Genomic DNA, 16,685 nt, shown 5'->3' on the forward strand with positions numbered 1-16,685 from the left:
ACAAAGCATATTACCATAGTCTCTCGAGACTGAAGGATGCCTATGATGATGATGATGAGGATGAAGCTCACGGGAGGAGGAGGAGGAGGGGAGCCTCACTTCTGCCCCCACCCCTTTCCCTTTATCCTAAACCCCCAAATGCATGTGTGGGGGGGTTGTAAGAAGAAAGACTGCGAAGCGGGCAGGCCTGGGGGCGCGCTCTACCCATGCCCAGAGGCACCCTCAGCCTGTCTTTCCTCCAGCAGGGAGCGAGTTCGAGAGCGGCGGTGCTGAGGAGGACCAGGAGCAGACGGTTGCCTCTGAGGAAGTGCAGAGCTCCTTCCCTCCCTCCTTCACACCTCCTCGTCGGCTTCCCCCAACCTCAGCCTTTCCCTCCCATATCAGAGGCTCAGGGCTGAGGAGGAGGAGGAGGAGAAGTCGTCGTCGCCCCTCCATACACACACCCGCCGCCAGAACCGAAGGAGGGAGCCGCTTCCTCGGGTGTGTGTGTGTGTTTATGAGGGGTTCCGCTCTTTAACCCGCGGCTGGGCGGGGAGAGGGGGCGATGGCTTGGCCGGGCCGGGCCGGGCCGACGCCGGGGACGTGCCGCCGGTACCGCCTCTCCCCCTCCCAGGCCCGTCGTGTGAGGAGGAGCCGCCTCAGCCGCCTCCTCTCCAGCCCTGCGCCGCCTCAGCCGCCGCCTCTCGCCTTCCCTTTTCCCTGACAAGCGGCGGCTGCTACCGCTCCTCGCCGCCGCCGCCTCAGCCTCAGCCGCCTCAGCTCTCCCTCAGGTAGGTGGAGGCCTGGGCGAGGCCCACCTTTCCCAGGAGGGGCAGCGGGTGTGTGTGTGTGTGTGGGGGAAAGAGGGTCGGGCCCGACTGCCAGAGGGGAGTGGGCGGCGGCGGCGGCGGCTCCTCCGCTAGGCCCGGCCGGCTCGGTGAGGAGGAGAGGCTGAGTGAGGGGCGAAGGGCGGCTTGGGCGTCTGGGGGGGTCTCGCCTCGCGGAGGAGAACGAAGCGGGGGCCCGGCCTCGCGGCCTGCGGGGGCCGCTTCTCGGCAGGAGGGCCCGGCGGCCTGGCCTGGGCGGGAGGGGCGGCCGCCGAAGCTCAAGCCACGACCCCCGTCCCGTCGCCGCCGCTTCTCGGCCCGAGGCCTCGGGCAGCCCTGTTTTCCTTTCCTAATCCTGTTTCCCACCCGCCGCTCTCCCCCCCCCCCAAAAGGATAAAGGGTCTTTATAGAGGGGGGGAAATGGGGAGGGAGAGAATAGAGGAGGAGGAAAGGGCCCCACCCCCATGAGGTTGGGGTCCCCGGGTCGTTGCGCCCACCCGAAAAATAGGAATATAATCCCTGGCCCGGGTTCTGGATCCCAGGAAGAGGTTCCCAAATCTGGCCCAGGAAGGGGAGAGATTCAACTTGGGGTGGGGTGGGGAATAAAGGAAGGGAATCAGCCTCTTCCCTCCCTCCCCCTTTCATATCAGAGGCACCCCTGGGTGTCCAAGCTTTATTGTCCTTTGGTGGGGAAATCCTGTGACTGGGTGGTGGGGAACACCCCAGGAAGGCTGGGGGACTCCCCTCCAGGCTAAAGGCGGTTGGGGGGGAGGAAACAGCCTCCCCTCTGATTAAAGGGGAAAAAAGAGCCATAAGAGAACTTGGTTGACTGAGGTTTCAGTCCCTGTCTGAGTTCGAATCCGACCAAGCCGGAGGTGGTTTGGAGTCTATAAACAGCAGGCCTCTCTGGGCACCTGGGAGTAAGTCCTGAGTAGAGACGCAGGGAGCTTTGTGCTGCTTACTACAAGCGGGGCTTCGGTGTGAAGAAATGCTGGGGATCCCATGGCCCCTTCGGGTGTCGTTGGACCTCAGTTCCCATCAGCCACACTTGTCTCATGATGGGATTTAGTAAGGTGTCAAGAGCTGGAAGATTGCAGGGTCTCCACCCTTGGTGTATCTGGTCCATGCACACTTGGGGGGGGGGGGGAGGATTCAGGAAGAGGTGAATTCCTTAAGGAAGGGGCTGAGTTGCGTCTTTATACGTAACAGAATGCTGAGTAAGTTAATTGAACTCTGGGAAGGCTTGCTTCCAAGTAGACATGTATGGTGTTGTGATTGGAGTGCAAAAGCAAGAATGTGTTTTTAAATCCCCGCCTCAAAAAGGTTAGGTTTGTCTGTCGGTTTTGCTTAAAGGCTATCTGTCCTTGGTTGGATCATGTTCTCCTCTCATTCCTAAACCTAGGGTGGCTTTAAGTGTGTTTGAGGCTATTGGATGTCTTTGGAGTAAAGTCTGCAGCCTGCCTTCTGAAAGGGCCCAAGGAAGGCAGAGCCGTGGCATTTTCTTTTCCTGATTGCAAATGTTGGGACTTCTTAATTGTATATCTTCTTGTGTCTGAAGGTTGCCGGTGAGGTCAACAGGAACAGGCTTAGCATGGAGGCCTGTGCTTCCTTGGGAGTTGAAAGGGTTGATGGACCCCTGAGAGGTATCTGACCAGCCTAAGTGTTAGTTTGAATGCCTTTTTTGAAAGGCTTATTCAGGCATCTCTGCTTCCTGGAGGTGGGTAGGGAAAACAAAGCCCCAGTTCATGCACAAGACTAAACTACGGCTTCATGTAACAGGAGCAAGCTGGTACGAGCCTGCATGTTCTTCCTTCCTCTGTGGGTGAGGGGCAGTTTTGCAAGCTGGTTTGTGGTATAGTGGTTGCAGTGTCGGGCTGCAATGAAAGAGATCCAGACTTTAATTTAGGACTCACTGTCACAGGGGAAACGTCATCTCTGAGGCAGAAATGTTGATACTGTAGTTGTAGGCCCACTTACCTAGGAAAAAGTCCCACTGAATTTAACAGGGCTCACTTCTGAGTAGTCATATGTTGACTTGCATTGTGCATATCTCCTGTAGGAAGGGAGAGGGCACATGAGGAGCATAGGTCAAACATTATCAGCTGGCTTTGTTTGGTCTATACGAATTTGGCACTGTCTTTCTGAAGCATCAGGAGGGCAAGGGTCTTGCTCAACCCAGTTCAGAGATTCCAGAGTTTGAATCCAGGACTTCTTAGGGAGGAAACCCTTTCTGAGTGCAATGGTTGCCCGCTCCTGTAATGCTCAGCCCTGGTGTAGCCTCATGGCTCAACTGGACCTGTCAGTCTCATTCTGTAAAATTGCTAACTTTGACTATATGAATTGTTAAACTGTAGTGTCACTGAACTAATTTTCTGCGAAGAGGAGATGCATTAAAGCAAGCGGCCGGGATAACATTTGTATGTGTGCAGTGAAAGAAATGTGATGGCTTAAACAGATTATTTTTGTCACTTGTTTTAATACTTCCTCATACCAACCCCTACTTTACTTTGGTAAAAACACCTAGGTAAGCCGATTTTTCCAGTACATTTTAAAGTATGCCACATTTGCATGTTAAACATTCTCAAAACATATTTTAGAAACTGTTGGGAGTTGCAACTTGGAAGCAGAGATGATGCATTCTATCTAGGCTGCTGTACACAATATTTATCCTCAGATTTAGCTTGATAGAATTGCTTCAGTAATGGATTATTTGAAATCTTAAAGTTTGTTGGGAATGTTTTTCAGGGACTTGGCACCTTTAATTTCCTCAGAAGCATGGTATACTTTTCATCGAATGTCACTGACTTTAGGGAAGCAGGGGCTGTTAATAGAACAGCAAGTGAAGCCGAACCATGGTGGCCTAAATATACTTCTCTTTGAGTGTATCCTGCTGATTTCAGGAGAACTTCTTAAGTTTTAGGGCTACAGCCAACAGTCAGAAGCATGTATAGTCATGCTTTCCAAATACTGTAAGTTTTCAATAATATTCTCCATTTGCCTCTTCTTAGCCTAGATTAGAAGAGGTGAATATGAATAGCAGATTTTGGACATAGACCAGGTGAAGAACAAGTTTTCAAGCAGTTTGTTTGACTCTCTGACTAGTTAATATACTATTCCCAGCCTCTCTGTTTTGGAAAAAAAATGTTCTGATATGTGTGTCGTTCTGCAATCTCAGATAACTGTTGGCTGTGGTTAACTTCCTCCATGTCTACCAGCCCTGGTGCTGTTAGTCCTATTAATGATAAAAGCATTACTTTGTCTTTTGATTCAGAGCTGAACCACCCAAGGCAATTATTAAACAAAGTTATGATATGGTACTGAGGCTGTGCTTATATGATTGACTGTTTGAATCTTCAGTGGTTTTCTGTCGTTATTAGTTACTGTTGATTATCACTTGTGGAAAATGTTCGTAATTCCTTTGGGATTTTCTTATAGCAGTGGTGGGCAAAATGCAGCCTTCTAGTTATTTTTGGGCTGCAGCTAAGGAGACTTCCAGCTAGCACCAGGCCAGCTTTTTATTTCCAGCAAGAAACTCCCCTATGAAGCCTTCAAGTTGGCAAAATTTAGGTGAGCAAAATTTAGATGTTTGGATCTATCAGGGAGAACTCCCAGTGGCAGACTGTGCCCTCTTAAATTCAACACAGTGAGATGAGCTATGGTACAGAGCCGGAGAAATGAGTCACATACATTTGGGAGCGGTACCTTCTGTAAGCAGAGCTCTTCTGCTACTGGAAGGCAGATCTGAGATCCAACCCTGTATGTACTGACTATGTATATTAGTGGAGAGCCAGAGTGATTGAATGGATTAAGGGTCAGTCTAGGGCTCAGGAGACCTAGGTTCATATCCCTGGTCAGTCATAGAAACTCTTTGGAGGTGAAGTAGCAGAAGACCTCTTATGAAAACAGTGCCAGCTGTTCTGTAAATTAGTGGGGAGAATATTTCACACCTTTATATACTTTGCATTGTATCTCATCTACACTGAATCATATATTTAGGCTGACTTTTTTAAATGTTCAAGAGGGCTGTCACCTCTCCTTCGTTGAAAAAGTTCGCTGTAACATCTCTACTCTTGAGTGGAGCAGCATGCTGTCATTCCTGAGGAGAGGGCTCAGATTTAAATACCAATCCAGTGTTATATTCTGGGTAGTCAACTCAGTGTAACTCCCAAGCTCTTCCTTCTCATGGGAACATAATAAATGAATTGTTCTGCGTTCATTTAACTGTATTAATTTCCTTGACTTTCTGTATGTTACTGGAAATATTGAAGGTTTAAAACAGGAGAGCTGCAAAATACTGCTTTCAAAGAAAGCATTACTATGTCCCTGCTATGTTTGGAAGAAAGAGCTGGATAGAGAGTATTCCATTAAAGTAATGCCTGAACTTTGATGACTTTGACTGATCACACAGAGAAAAATTCAGTTACCCTGAAGGGCGATGGAAAGCTACTCTTTGAGCATCTCAGAAACCATATTGTTGTTGCATACCATCAAGTTGCCTCTGATTTGTGGTGACTATGAATGAGGGTTCTTCAAAATACCCTGGCCTCAGCAGCCCTGCTTGGCTTTTGTAAACTCAAGGCTTTCGCTTCCTCTCTCTCTCTCTCTCTCTCTCTCTCTCTCTCTCTCTCTCTCTCTCTCTCTCTGTGTGTGTTTGTGTGTGTGTGTGTGTGTGTGTGTGTGTGTGTGTGTGTGTGTGTGTGTGTGTACACACACACAACCTTCAGAACACGGCCAAAGAGCCCGAAAAACCCACAACAAGCATTAAAGCCTTCGCAAATATATTAAATCCATCTTTTATTTAGTCTTCGTCTTTTCCTGTTGCCTTCAGTCTTTCCCAACACTATTGTCTTTTATAGAGAATCTTGCCTTTTCATGATCTGCCCAAAGTAGAACAGAATAGCCCCCAGAGATAGTTCAGCTTGACTTCCTCAACCCACTTGTTAATCTTTCTGGCAGTCCAGGATATTTGCAGCACTCTCCTCCAGCACCATGTTTCAAATGAATCATTTGTTTGGTCAGCTTTCTTTGCTATTTTAGGATAACCATTTGTTAGAAGTGACGTAAAAACAGTATACAGTATATGTTGGGCAGCAGTTGATGGGGAAAATATATAGTAAACTGATGTCCTTATATTAGTGAATGCTCCTGTCACTCTGCTAAATGCAGTGTGTAATCTTGAGCATATCTACTCAGTGAGAGGCTGCCACCTATATCGGCAGTGAGACCTGTTGAATTCAGGGTGCTTGCTTCTAAGAAGATGTGCACAGGAATATGCTGTGTTTTTCAGTAGGTTCATGGGAGTAAATCCCATTGCAAGCATGTACCTGCTTTGGATTGTGATCGGCAACTGTTTTAGCCTGGTCGTAGGCTGAAACATGCAGGGACGTGGTGGCGCTTTCCGTGTCTAAGTCGCACTGGCCATGTGACCACGGAAGATTGTCTTCGGACGAAACTCTGGCTCTATGGTTTGGAAACAGGGATGAGCACCGCCTCCTAGAGTTGAACACGACTGGACAAAAATTGTCAAGGGGAACCTTTACCTTTAGGCTGAAACATGGAGCATTTTGACTGCTGTCCATGTAGCCTGTCTCTGTAAAATGTATTTGGCTAGATCCTAAAATGTCATAAAAGTTACCCATATGAAAAGAGCTTTAACAGAAGATGTTCTTGAGGAATCTAATTGTTATGTTGGATTCTGTAAATATGCTGCATAACTAGTGACTGTGCAAACAGTTGTAACATGATGACCTTTTAATCTTATTAGCTGATTCTTTTTCTGTACACGGGATTCTCTTTTAATGTTGTGGGGCTAGGAAGAACATCTTACATGGACTAAGAATAGGTTCCCAAAGGCCTAAACGTGGCCCTATGGGTCTGCCTATGGGTCTGTAGAATTAAGGGTGAATGCACTGGAATATAACATGTCTCGTTTTAAAGATGTAAAATCCCTTTCTTAGTTTTGTTGTTTTTCTCCAAATCCGACTTGCTCGTTCATGTCACCTCTGATTCACATCTAGACTTCATTTTCTTCTTCTTAAAAGGAAATCTATGTGCTTTGTTGTGTTTTTAAATTGTTTCCGTTGCTTTATACACCTTTAGATGTGTTCATTTTTTAAACATAATTTATTAAAGCAAGTTTCTGTGTATGTTTCAGTTGTAAATAAATAGCTATTTGCATTTCTAAAAAATGTGTGCATGACTTTGAACCTGTTTTGTTTCTCTGAAATGTCCTGGAAGAAAATTGTCTATGTATGAGGTAAGGTTTGCATTCATCAAGAGTCTCCAGCCTCCTGGAATTCTTTTCTGCCCCTATTTGCCATTGCATAGGAACCTATAACAGGTAATAGTGGCACCAAGTTCAAATTGTTTTAGCAGGTGCTAAAAGAAATGATGTGCTCTGAATAGCATGGCCCCAATAAATGCCTTCAGAGTACATTTTGTTGAGTCTGGTACTAAGTCCTGGTAATGGATTTAGGTTTGCCTTGATGGCAGTCATTGATCACCAGGAGAATGTGTGTTAAATGAGGTTATCGGTTAGTATGGAGAGGTTAGCATTAACTGATATGAACAGGAATTCTTAACTATTACAGCAGTACAACAATGGAACCAATGATCTTGGGAGGTGGTGAGTGCTCCAACGTTGGAGGCATTCAAGAGAAAATTGGACAGCCATCTCTCAGATCTGCTTCTATTCGGATTCCTGCCTTGAGCAGGGGGTTGGACTCGATGGCCTTAGAGACCCCTTCCAACGCTATGATTCTATGGTAGCTACTTCTAGAGAGAATTATGCAACTGGTTTGTGTTGATTTCTTTACACACTTTTCAGGTTGTGTGAAATCAGTGTTAGAGAATATACTACCTTGTTAATACTAAGTGTAAATTTCTTAGACCACTGTCTTCAAAAATATAGCGAAAAGAAAGCTGTATTGTCACTCACTCTTGACTTAGGGGAGTCGCAGGCTGACGGTATTTGAAGGGCCAAATGTTTAGTGCTTTCACATGTTCACCACTCCAAATTACATTAGTGCTTATTTGTCAGTATTGTCATTCAGCCTGTATTTAGCCCAAGTACAGTGGTGCCTTGCTTAGCGATTGCTCTGTTGAGCGTCAAAATCGCTTAGCGATGGGGTTTTGGCCATCACAAGAGCGATCACTTAGCGATGGTCCCTATGGGGGGGGGAAATCGCTTTGCAGTGATCATGACAAAGCGACCCTTTTTAAACAGCTGATTGGCGGTTTCAAAATGGCCGCCCGCTGTTTTGCCTCGCTTTAGAGGCACCGAAAATGGCCGCCCCTATGGAGGATCTTCGCATAAGGTTAGTTTTGAAGCCCATAGGAACACATTAAACATGTTTTAATGCATTTCTATGGGCTTTTAAAAATCGCTTAGCGATTAAATCGCTTAGCAACATTTTTCCTGGAACGGATTAACATTGCTAAGCGAGGCACCACTGTAGTTTCTTTTGTTTTTGCTTTCGCTTTTGCCAGTCATGGTAGCCAAGGTGACCAAACCAAGCCATGCAGTTAGTTTGCCTGAGACTAGTTAGTAGGCCAGTGACTTCAGGGCTTCCTGTCTGTGTATCCAGTGGTATTTTGTAGACTGCCGCTTCTTTCCTTTTAGCTTCACCAGTGAAGGCACCAGAAAACAGCTTTTTCCTTTAACTGTCCTGGAAGAATCTGCATCTGAAGAATCTGTAGTGAAGAGACATCAGTTCATATTCCTGAGAGCTAAGTTGCAGACCTTCAGATAATGCTGGATCACAGCTCCTGTTGGCCCCAGCCAGCATAAGAGTGCTCAGTTTTGGAGTTTCACAAACTCCTCGAAGGACACACTTTGCTCAGCGTTGGTGCAAACTGTCACTGTCTCTTGGTTCTTTTTAGAAATCTACAGATTCCCTTTTAGCCTCTAAAGTTTAAAAGTAGCATTGATTAATGCTTGTCTGGTAATAGTTCCAAATGTGTCTCAAGGCTGCAATCTTGGAGAGTGCATGCTTTTAAAATAACAAAGTTCAACTTCTCAGAGGTCATGCAGGATTCATGGTTCCTCTACAAGAGATAATACTGGAAGCAATGCAATGTCTTATCCCTGACAGGAGAAAGGACGAGGCTTGCTGAAGCTTGCATAGGCAGTGTGGTTGATGCAGAAAGCTGCATAGCAGCTCTTTCTCCCCACCCTGTCATTCTGTACTCCACCTATTTCTGCAGTGGAAGTGAGATGATCATAGGTCAAAGTACTTCAGTTACTGCTAGAAGCAGATTGCAAGATGGTCAGTGAGGCTCAGCAGTTATCCTTTTAGTGTGTACGTTTTGATTAATTGTGTAAACTGCCCCAAGTAGTATTTTACTAAGTTGAGCGGCCTACAAGCTCAATAAAAAATAAAATAAAGAAATAATTGTTAAAAACTTCAGTGAATAAAGAAGACTTTCGTTTCATTCCTGACATCAAAAATTCTGCAGTGGCTAGGATATGAGAAGAGGGGAACCTTTGTCTTTCTGTAGGGGGTCACTTTCTGAAAATGGTAGAGGTGTGTTTCTACTGGGAATTATTTTAAAAAACCAACAGCCTTAAGGCGAGGTTGAAAATATTGCAGTTTCAGTTCTTCTAGCTTTCTTTGAAGCTTCCAGAACTATGTAGAGAACTGCGTGAAACTCTTATTGCTGTTTCACAACATGACATTTATTTATTTTGTTTCTTTATTTATGCTCTAACCCAGAAAAAATATTTCAAATTCAAAAGTTGAAGCAGGCAGTTAAGACCAAACATGCTCAGTGCTATTGAGAATTATTTAATGAAATTCCTACATGCCACCGTGGCATTTTTTAAAGTCGAGAGACTTCAATATCAAGGATTTCCCCCCAGTATGTTCTCTCTCTCTTTCTCTGTCCTTCTCTCTCAAACACCCTTCCTTTTAAAAGTGATTTGAGGGTAGGGTGAATTGGAATGGATTACCTCCTTGCAAGTAACACAAGTTACTGTTAAGTAACATTTTTTCATAACTGTGCATTCATCCTTCTAGAAAGCCCCTGAAAGGTCACTGAGTAACAGGCATGTTCATATTGTTTATATAGTAACATGAGCAAAAGTCAGGCCCCTGCCCTGAAGAGCTTACAGTCTAAATATATACTGTGGTACAGCCGGAGGAAGTGAACATATGGGGGAATGCTGATAAGCAGGTGGAGTTATAATTAGGGTTTGTTTCTGTTAGGGATTATGACAAAGGGAATGAGTCAAAGGTTGCATGGAGTAGGAGAGTTCTGCCCAGCAGCTGCCTTTATTCCTCGTCTTGAAAAAATAATAATCAGTTTGGAAGAATTTTTTTCATGCGGTTCAGGTTTCATTAAATATTAACAGCTGGTTTTATGTCGCTTTTTAAAAAAAAATCAGGTTTGTATATCAGGTTCAATATATATTCCTGTAGAAACCTATGAATCCAGTAATTTCTAGTTAGATGTTTTAGAAACACTTAAGACCAGAACTTTGGGTTTGAGTGATGTGTGTGTAATACAAATTCATACATGCATGTGCATGAGTGTCCATACACGCATACAAACTTATCCAGACAAAAGTGGGGGGGGGGGCAACAAATACTTTGTGGCACTGCAGAACCTTGTTTGCAAGAGATGAGCAGGGATGTGAATGACAGGAATTTTGGTGGTCACTAATTCATAGTGGCGACTTAAAGGCAACTTCACAGCATCTGGATATGCTTGTACAGACTAGCACAGCTACTTATTTGAAAACATATTTGAAAACAGCTACATATTTGAAAACATACTTATTTGAAACATATACTTATTTGAAAACATATTTGAAAACAGCTACATATTTGAAAACATACTTATTTGAAACATATACTTATTTGAAAACATATTTGAAAAGCTATGTATACATGTAGGCATCCTTCAGTCTCGAAAGACTATGGTAGCGTGCTCTGTATGGAGGACTTGGAACAGCATCTAGTGTGGCTGAGGAGGCCAATTCGAGAGTTACAATCTCTTCCACACTGAAGACAAATCCAATCTGTCCCCTGTCCAGCTCCCTGGTTTTGCTTCCTTTGTGACTTCCTCTTTGCCTCGGCCTGCTGGACAAGGGTCTCTTCAAATTGGGAGAGGCCGTGATGTACCGCCTGCCTCCAGGCTGAACGATACGGTATATTTATTTTAGGGATGAAAATGCTTTAGCATCCAGGGACCATTTTTCAGGTCGAGCATCCTTGGTAGCTGCCCTCTGAATGTAGATGGGAATGATTCCCAGGTCTAACCAGGCTTAGCAGAAAAAATAATATTTAACAATTTTTTTAATAAGAAGGGTTTTCCCCTCCCCAAAATATACTGCAGGAGAGCACCTTGTTTTATATAAATCTATGCCTGGAGGTATGAACCTCCCTTTTTGAACAATTAAGATAACTTTTTTGTTTATTTATGTGAACACTGTTCTTTTGTGAAGGAAAAGCAGCCTTGGGTTACATGATTCCTACCTTTGATTTATGTATATGCACACAGTTAAAAAAAATATTGGCTGCATTCCCAGAAAAAAAAATTGATGTTTTTGATTTTTAAGAAGCGATAATAAGCAAAGAGAGGACTTAGGATGGGAGGAAGTGCTTGAAATGATGAACCTGTCAAGTAATGGGCAGGTAGAATTATAAGTGTAATGGGGAGCAGAGGACTGAAATTTTTTTGCCTGCTTCTTGAGGCTTGCTTTACTTGAAACCTTTGATTATACGTTTTGAAGGTACCTGTTTGTACCTGTATGTACCAAAATTCAGTCCAGATTGCAACATAGACTCTTTCCAACTCTATTTCAAGTTCATTGTACTGACAATGACTGACAAAATGCACAGCTATGGAATATATTCAGTTGGTTTATGGTACCATGTTGCTTGTGGTAGTCATTGTGTGTTGTTTTAATTATGTGTTCTCCTCCAGATGATCAAGCAAACCATAGTTTCTTTTTCTGGTTTTTGATCTCTTGCTTTCCTTTCTCATTTATCAGCTCTTGCTTTTCACTGGGCAGCTGTGGAAACAAGCTAGGGGGAAACTATGGGTCTGGGGTTCAGATGTAACAGCAAGTCTTAGTTTAAACATGCCTAAATAAGCCATCTTTGATAAATTCTAGTTGTGGTATGGAACTGGCTAACCAGCTCTGATTTGTTCACAGGGTAGTTTCGGACACAACAGGCCATATTTTAGAAGAATGCAGCCTTGCTTAGCGTTTACATATAAATCTTACCAATCTTCTGATTCTTTGGACTGGATTTAATTGTGAGAATAAATGGGAATGAGGGCATCGTATATTCTGCCAGCTGCTTAAATATACTCTTTTGGCGAAGTTATAGTATTTCCGGTATTCTTTAATGCAGCTTGGAACTGTTTTGACTTCCTTTTAATGGAGTAAACAAAAGGGCCAACTAGGCAATTTTTGTATTTCTTGTTTTTAAGGTACGGTATTTCATTCTTCATTGTGGAGCATGACCGTTATGTGTTTCCATGAAGTAAGTTTGTATACTGAATGCCTGTCGCTGCTCTATTGTGAGGTTTCAGGGTGGTTGTTTATTTTTTTGCTTTTGCGAGGGTACTGAAGGTAACTACCACAGGGAAACAGTACCTAATTGCTGAACAGCAGCTAGCCAGACTTAATGAGTGCTGTAGCTTAATTAGATTATGTTTGAATGAATAAGTTAATTATTCAAAATGAGTCTGAAGGCAGATGAGCATACTAGATGAAACCTCGAAAAGAATTTTTGAATTTTCAGTGGTGGAGGCAGCCCTCAAAAAAATGATTGTGATACAGCAACTGTTTCAAGTTTGTATAAGCTATGGTGCCACCAGCCTTTATTCAGCCATTGGCAGCCCACCAAGAGCTGAACCAACAGGCTGTAAAATAGGATTTTAAAATATGTGCTCGGAAAGTCAGTTTGAGGATACAACACAAGACACAGAAGGCTGACACAAGAAAGTAAAGTGCCATGTAACTACCAGCCAGAGTGAATAAAAATCATTGATTAAAAAAAATCAAGTTGACTTAAATCACACTTTAAATTATTTAAATAAAACTTGATTTTTAATTTAAATCACCAAAAATCTTATTTATTTTTTAAAAAATCCACCCCGCTATCAACCAACCAACCAAACATCTCTTCAATAAAACAGCAGCATTTCAGAAAGAAAAGGCTATAGGATCCTCTTCTCCCCAGTATGCTAGTTTTCTGTGTGGAAGAATTGTTTAGATGTGTTTTGGGGGAAGCCCAAAGGTTCTGCTTTCTTCTAGAAATGTTTATATCTCAGCCAGAGTTGTATCTGTCATGCACCTATTCTTTGTAGGCTTTGGAAATGTTACCTTCTTGGACTTACAACCCTCTGGAATTTCCTTGTTGGGAATCTCCCAGCTAGCATGGCTTCTAACACTGCTGCCTGTGAGATTTTGGAGGTGTTGTCCCCAAGATATGTTTCCTATCTTGTGGGGTTCTTAAAGCGTCATACCATAATGTGGATTATAGGAGCTGAAGTTGGAATGTAGAAATGTCTTATCTTTTGACTAGTAGAGATGTGTTAATTTTACTTTGGATTGCTACCTCCTCCTGGCTTTACATCATGCACTTCCTCACTCCAAACACTCGGATGCACCTCTTTGTTGATGGAGGCATATTAGAGTGTAGTTCATATCTGTTTCAGTTTCCCATGCATTCTTCTACCATTATGGATCTTTCATTCTACAGTGTTGCCTCGCAAGACGATGTTAATTCGTTCCCTGAAAAGCGCTGTCTTGCGAAAACATCTTGCGAAACGCGGTTCCCCATTGGAATGCACTGAAATCTAGTTAATGTGTTCCAATGGGGAAAATCGTCGTCTTGCGAAAATCATCCATGGAAAACATTGTTTTGCGAAGCGCAACAGCGATCGCAAAAACCAGTTGTCTTGCGGAGTAATCATCTTGCGAGGCACCACTGTATTTTGAAATACAGGTTCTTAACATAACACTTGGTTCTTAACAGAAGTTGCAGAAGCACCCCAAAACAATAGGTTAACAAACCTCAGTGTAGAGGAGATGACTGTGGTTGGTTAACTTGAGTGCAGATAGTGATAAAAGGAAAAGAAGACGGAGGGGAGATAAGCAAGTACAGTATTTCCAAATATATTCGCGAAGGCTTTCACGGCCGGGATCTAATGGTTGTTCTGGGTTTTTCGGGCTCTTTGGCCGTGTTCCGAAGGTTGTTCTTCCTGACGGAAGATGCCGGCCACAGAGACTGGCGAAATGTTAGGAAGAACAACCTTCAGAACACGGCCAAAGAGCCCAAAAAAACCCAGAACGACTATTTCCAAATACTTGAAAGACTGACATAGAGGGGAGAGGCAGGATCTGTTCTCAGTGATCCCAGAGAACAGGATGTATAATAATGGGCTCAAACTACTGTACAGGAAGCCAGATTTAGGCTGAATACTGTTAGAGTAGTATGACAGTGGAACCAATGACCTTGGGAGGTGGTGAACACTCCAGTGCTGGAAATATTCAAGACAGCTGAACAATCATCTGTCGGATCTGCTTTGATTTGGATTCCAACATTGATCAGGGGGTTGAATCTTGTGGCCTTACAGGCCCCTTCCAACTCAATTGTTCTATGAATGGAGGAGGACAGAGGGAGTCTGCTTTTGGGTGGGAGCACTGCGTATATCACATTTTTCAGGCAGTGTCACATCTGTACCAGGTCAAAGAGACAGCCTGACGTCTAGGTGGAGAACTGAGGAGTTTTCTAGTAAATGGGATGATCATATGAAACCATTCAACTGCTGAACAAGTAATACATATTTAAAAACCTGTCTGTTTCTTTGCAGTTGGGCTTCATGCGACTCAGCAGATGCTGTTAGTATTGACCACTTACCATCAAATTAACTGTGAGGACAAACTGCTCAAAGCTTAAGGCATTGGGAAGATCTGGCCCTACTCAAACATTTTCAGGCACCATTTAAAGAAAATGTGGCTGCTGAGTTACCAGATGCCCTTGACTGCTGTGTTGTAGATGCATAAAACAGAGATGTCATTTTTCTAACTGCTGTTCTTTTAAAACGTTGAAGATTTTGGTTGATGATTAAATTAATCTTTTATCAAGTTTTTCTTTTTGCTGGTGTAGGGAGTTGATTGATTAACTTTTATATTACGGTGTTCATGTTGAGCATAGAATTAAATGAATGGAAGTAATAGAGCTGAAGGTAGATTGTATAAATGGTCTGAGCAGTAATCTTAAACTGATTTAGATGCAGATAGCATGGAAATAGCATAATCAGCATGTCAGGCTGTGTGTATGTATATTTTTCCCACCAGGAGTCAGCTCTATACATCTTTAAAATAATTGTGTGTTTAAACTCAATTCTGACTTATAACAACTCTTTTCAGGGTTTTTTTTTTTTTTTTTTTTTTTTGGTAGGGAATCCTCGGGTTGGTTTACCATTCCCTTCCCTTCTTCTGGAGGTGCCCTGGAATGTTGTAACTTACTCAAGCACATGGAATTGGATTCATGACCTCTGGCTCCACAGCCTGATACCTAACTCACTGAGCTCTCCAACTCTTTACCTGTCTATTTAGCAGTAAATTATAATATTTCAAGCAATGCTTACTCTGAAGTAAATGTTCAAAGGGTCTTACTAATAGCTCTTTTGTTAATATATTATTTCTGTCTTGTTTAGAATGTCTGAGCAGGGATGTCAGTCTACACAGTAACTTGTAAATTTATACAATTAAAAAAAAAACCCTGAAGGAAAGAATAAGACATTTTCACTGTAAGAAATAATGTGCTGCTGCTGAGTTCCAGCCACACTCTGTTGCTTTAATGTGTCTGGTAGTTTGGAATGAGTTGGCTGGAACCAAGATGGAACAGAAGGAGGGAAGTTGTGAAAGACGGGTGTTCAAAAGTTGGAGAATCAAGCTGGGTGGGGCTGGCGTTGGAGGAGACTTTTGTATTACACAGTGGGAAGGAAGTGATTCACCTATTCCTAATTTCCATCCATTTCTGCAAAAAGCCATGCACAGAGGCTTCGAACCCAGACCATTTTTCTAACTATTGCCATAAGGCAGTTCATTTTGGCACATCCATAGTGAATGGTTTTGGGGGGGTTGGGTGGGGGCAGCCGTTCTCCTGCTTCCCTCAGGTAGAGGAGTGAGTGACTTTTTCACAGCAGTCTTGTTTGTTTGGAATAGAACGAACCTAGCTGGGGAATTTTCGGTGTAATAGTTTTTACTTTCCTATACCCTGATATTGATGAAAAGTCTCAAGGTTCCATGGAATGGGGATGGCTTCTCAGTTCAGTGGCTGATTTCTTTTTGTTCTCATGGCTGTATGTTCTTTTCTGAAAAAGGGAAGGAAGCTGTGTGCAACTTTATTTCTTGCCATGCATTGGCAAGAGAGAAATAGGTCTCTTCTGAAGTGCAGGTTTACACTCTCTCTCTCTCTCTCTCTCTCATTCTGCTAGATTCCTGGTTATTTTTTTTATCTTTAGCGCTCAGTTCCTTTCTTCACAGGGGTGATATCAGTGTAGTCCTGACCAATGTACAATAGTTTTGATTTTAAGAAGATGACTCAGCAGTTGTCGGCAACCCAAAGTCCTTCTGGCATAGCTGTTGCATGGCTGATAGAGAACAGTAAACTGCTACAGCTTCACAGTGGGTCCTTTTTTCTTTTTTAAACTGAGATGTCTGAGATGTCTAAAGCAAGGAACTTTAGCATTCTAATTATTCTTCTTGTGTATGTGTTTTTTTTTTAATGTATGCCTGCCTGCCTCATGTGCAGTGGTAGATTGCTAGTGAGACTTGTGGTATTTAACTCCGATAAATGATATATTGTCAGAGGAGGAGATGAATGAGGTTTGCAAAGCGCGGTAGCTGAG

The 16,685-nt window shown here is 43.2% G+C and overlaps 1 protein-coding gene across 17 annotated transcripts in view; it reads left to right on the forward strand.

The window, feature by feature from the left end:
• The first annotated feature begins 555 nt into the window (after positions 1 to 555).
• KTN1 (kinectin 1) overlaps positions 556 to 16,685 on the forward strand; it is a 130,773-nt gene continuing 114,643 nt past the window's right edge. For 16 of the 17 annotated variants that reach the window (XM_072986837.2, XM_072986836.2, XM_078383958.1 and 13 more), the window contains exon 1: positions 556 to 770. The gene's annotated coding sequence lies outside the window, so the exon portion shown is untranslated. Of the gene's footprint in view, positions 771 to 868; positions 917 to 16,685 lie in introns of those variants that run through there. The other variant, XM_078383932.1, reaches the window with a different exon arrangement.

This window comes from Pogona vitticeps, chromosome 1 (assembly GCF_051106095.1).
Source record: "Pogona vitticeps strain Pit_001003342236 chromosome 1, PviZW2.1, whole genome shotgun sequence".
Lineage (NCBI taxonomy): Eukaryota > Metazoa > Chordata > Lepidosauria > Squamata > Agamidae > Pogona > Pogona vitticeps.